Source organism: Sorghum bicolor, chromosome 3 (assembly GCF_000003195.3).
Source record: "Sorghum bicolor cultivar BTx623 chromosome 3, Sorghum_bicolor_NCBIv3, whole genome shotgun sequence".
In the NCBI taxonomy this organism is placed as follows: domain Eukaryota; kingdom Viridiplantae; phylum Streptophyta; class Magnoliopsida; order Poales; family Poaceae; genus Sorghum; species Sorghum bicolor.
In genome coordinates this window covers 24,420,419-24,424,846 of record NC_012872.2, presented here as the reverse complement: position 1 = coordinate 24,424,846, position 4,428 = coordinate 24,420,419, and positions in this window count along the sequence as shown.

The window sequence follows — 4,428 nt, the reverse complement described above, 5'->3', positions numbered from 1 at the left end:
CAGACACGATTAGAATTCGAATTCCAAATTACACGGAATCCGTATACAAAACGATGCAAATAATTAAGGAAATAACAAAACTATCCCTCGTGACAAACCGAAACTCCTCCACATAACGACCGGCAGCTTCCGGACTCCCTCTTTGCATCATCGGCAGACCCTTTGCCATAGTCATCGGCAGACTTTCTTATCTAGCCATCGGCACCATATTACTGCCTGTGGACTTAGTCACGTTCAACTTCTCCCTCATCGGCAACCATCCTCATCGGCAACCCACTTTGTAAACATCGTACTGCCACCTTATCCTGCCATCCTAGACACGTGCCCAAAAACGGTGTCAACACATAGATAGACATGTTTGAATTCATGATAGACCAGAGATCAAGGATTAGATAAGAAGAAAGAATAGCAGAGATAAGGCAAAAGATAAAAGGAAAAGTATATATATATATATATTTATTTTTTTAGAAAATGATTAAGCTAGTTTGTAGTCAACTCAGCAACCGTTTCCCCGAGAACGGCGCCAAAAATGCTTGTTGACACTTGCTAACACCACTTGAATACTAGGTTGTCATCCCCAGCATGGCACTAGAGTGTACTATGGTATTTATACGCACATAGATAAATCCGCAAGCGCACGGATACCGTTGTAGCTTTTACCCGGTTAAAGGTTTTATCGTATCCACAGGGAAACGGGAGAACTGATTTACACTGTAACTTAACCTAGATAGGTAGATAGGTGTAAATAGGAAAGATGGTAGAATTGAATAAGAACAATATTAAAGGTAAGATAACAATGGGTGATAATATGGGAATAGAGAGTAGAGCAATATAGTATATGGGCGATGGTAGCAGAATAGAGAGGATAACTATGGTTTCTCTACTTCAAAGTGGTATGTCTATGTCTGGGATGAACCACGTGATAAGAATACACCACAAAGGATGCTTATCCATAGGTGTCAACACATGCCCCCCAGTTTCGGAGTATAAAACTATTAATGCTCCGAAATTCTCTGCAGTAATGATGCCTTTTCCCACAATTAATGCTCCTAATCTGGTAACCGACAACCTCAATCTGAACAACTCTGATCCTATTCCTCCGCAGATTCCTCGAAATCCCCAACTTCCTAAACGGGCATTTTTCTCAGTCGTACATCGGCAACAATACCGTTACAAAGATCTGCCGATGTTCTGACCAGGATATTCGCACAAACGGTTACTTCCCCTCTATCCGCCCATCGGCAATATGACCGTTATAGAATATTGCCGATGGACCGACCAGGAGATCTCGCACAGTAAAATATCTTCAGATAATGACCGCTTCCCGTCAAATCACCTGCACAATCCCTGGATTACCGTGCGAACAGTTACCATATCCACCTGAGTACCCTCGGATTTCTCGGATGCGACAAAGAGATAAGTCGGATTTGCCCTTGCCCAGTTTGTCCTATAAATAGTTCCTTCTTGGGTACTCCTTCCCCATCACACCATTCTACTACCCAACTTTACTTTTCCAGCGGCGGCGCCACCAAAAACTCCTAAGGTCTCCGACAAGTACCCCTCTTCACCAACTCCGGCGCCTTCGCACGCTTCCTTCGCAGCAAGATGGCCGTCGGGTTCGTCGTCCCTGAGGTCAAATCTCCACCCCGTCTTCTGTATTTTTCTTCATATCCCTGTTCACTCGCAATTCATTTTACTGAACATCTTCCTTTTCTTTCCTCTTTGTATTTCTTTTTACGCCCAAAATCACTAGGAATTGTCCAACAAAATTGTCATCCCCACCGATCAACCACACCTTCAATGCCTCGGCCCTCTAGGGGACCCAGATCCAACTGACCTTATCAACGCAGAAACCAACAGGATCCCCTTCAGAGCCGAAAATTTTTCCTTAGATCTGTGGAAGGACACCTTCCGCTCTTGGCCCAGCCCAACTGTAGGGTGGAAAGACTGGTTCTTAAGGGTCAGCAACTCTAATGAAGTTCAGTGGGGTGAAAGGAATCTAGCCCAATGCATTAGATTGTCCATTGCCGATATGCATAGGAACGAGTCACTGCTGATAGCTGCATCCTACTTTTGGTCAGACACCCTCAATGCTTTTGCCTTTAGCCACGGCCCTGCTTCTCCTACTCTTGCCGATGTAGCCATGCTTACTGGTCTAGATATATCTTCTGCCGATAGCACCCACTTTTTTGATACTGCCCCTAGTGCCAAAGTGGAGACTCGCACTATCGGCGGTTGGTCGGGGTACATTCAGAAGTACCGTGGGAAAGGATCTGTCACCATAAAGGAACAAACCACCTTTCTGAACATGTGGCTGGACAAGTTTGTATTCTGTGGTCGATCGGCAGGACCGACTTCTGTCTACCTATCGGCAGCAGAAAGACTGGCTAACGGTGGCCGATTCCCTCTCGGCCGATACTTGCTTGGCGCTGCTTACCACCTTCTCCATCAAGTAGCCCAGAAACTTCTGCTCGGCCAATCCACTGGCAACTTGGGAGGCCCCTGGTGGTTTGTCAACATGTGGCTCAATCTGCATCTGCACAAACGTCTCAACTTCAACCTGTTCACACAGCGTTTCCCAAGAGATATAGCTGAAAACCATGTATTGGGTGAAGAGGAATCGGCAACACGCGCCCCCTTGAACTTTGGCGAAGCTGTCATAGTTCTGCCTGGTTCAGGGGGTAATCCAGATCAGATCGGCCGATTCTTCCAGACTCTGTATGAGGGTTTGATCAGAGACGAACGACCATGGTTGGCTTATGATGACCCAGATAGGATGCTCCCTCTGACCTTCAATCCATTTGATGAAGCTCTCGACAGGGACAATGAGGTGATGATGGCAATTGTGACTCCCAGAATCATTCCAGTGAATTTCTTTGGTAGCACAAAAACCTCCCCTCAAACTTACGAATTTTACAATCCATCGGCATTAGCTCGCCAGTTAGCTTTCGGCCAGTTGCCGATTGCACTTTCTTATGCCGATGTGATAAAACCCAGAGAAACTATCAACAACCTTCTTGAGTGGACTCGAGCAGCCCAACTACCACCAAACGCCGATATAGATGTAGATCTGTCAGAATGGGTTCCGGCTGCTTTTATCACTCAGGCATACAAGTTATGGTGGGCAGAATGGAAAGAGCATCTATTCTGCAGATCGGCACTTTCATACCGCGGCATGATTGACTCCGAATACGAAGTTCCCGATGACACTGTAAGTAACTCAAACCAACGTTTCATTTTCTCAATATTACCTCCATCGGTAGCTTACCCTTGTATTCCTTTTGCAGGTTGACAATATTCCTCCATTGGTTAGCAGGAGTGGCAGGCCGATCGACTTGTTTCCATCAGGCCCGATTTCCTCAATCGGCCACAATGCTCCCACTCTAGCTTCCATCGTGCATCGGGGTGTACGCCTCAGGAAAGTCACCACCAGAAGAACCCAGACATCACCAACGGTTGCTGCTCCCACTCTTGCGCGGGCTTTCAAGGCAATTTGTCAAATCTTTTCCTTTATGCTGACTATCTTTATATCGGCTATATTTATGCTTATAAACTCTTGTTCATTATTGCAGCAAACCGGCGCATCGGCGAAAGCCAGGTGTGAGAGTACCGATGCCCCCCAGTCTAGCCAACCCAAGAGAAAGGGCACCATGGGTGCTAAGACTGGAACAAAGCGCCAGAAGGTAGCAACTCCCCCTCCTCCTCCGGTATCTCCAATTCCGGTGGAGTCTTCTCCTTCTTCTCCAGAAGCCCAGCCACAGCAAGCACCATCTCCCCCACCTATGCAGGAAGCACCACAGATAGAAGAACCCCAACAGGAAGGATCTCAAACAGAAGATACATCAGCTGACATGGGTGAACAAACAACTGGCCCGGTGGGTCCAGTTATACCATCGGCAGTTCTCCCAATTCAGACAACCGTTGTCCCTCCTCCAGGTAACATACTTTAACAATATCGCTACCGATGAATTTATTCTTATTTAGTCTCATAACTCCTTTTGTCTTCTTTCAGTTGATATCGTTCCATCGGCAATCTCAGCCGATCAACCTGTAGCTCCATCGGCATCTTTGGCCGATCAGCCTGCAGCTCCGTCAGCACTTCTCAGTCAAAGACAAGAGATCGCCTTGAAGCAAGTAAGTCACCGTTTACCGTTAGCACTATTTGCCGATTCTCTGAGTATGAGCTAATTTTGCTTTCCCTCCCAGGAACAAGATTCTCCCGATAGCCTGTTCTCCTTCGCCATCGATCTCTCTGAAGAAGAAGGTGAAGAAGCAAGCTCTTCTCGGACGGTCGGCATCACATTGGCAGAGATCAGGGTCAGGCTGGAAGAATTGTTAGCTCTCCTTCACCAGGACAAAGCGCAATTGGTTGATGATTCCGACCCTACCAAGACCCTGTTCAGAACTCTCAGAGGCCAAATCCCAGCC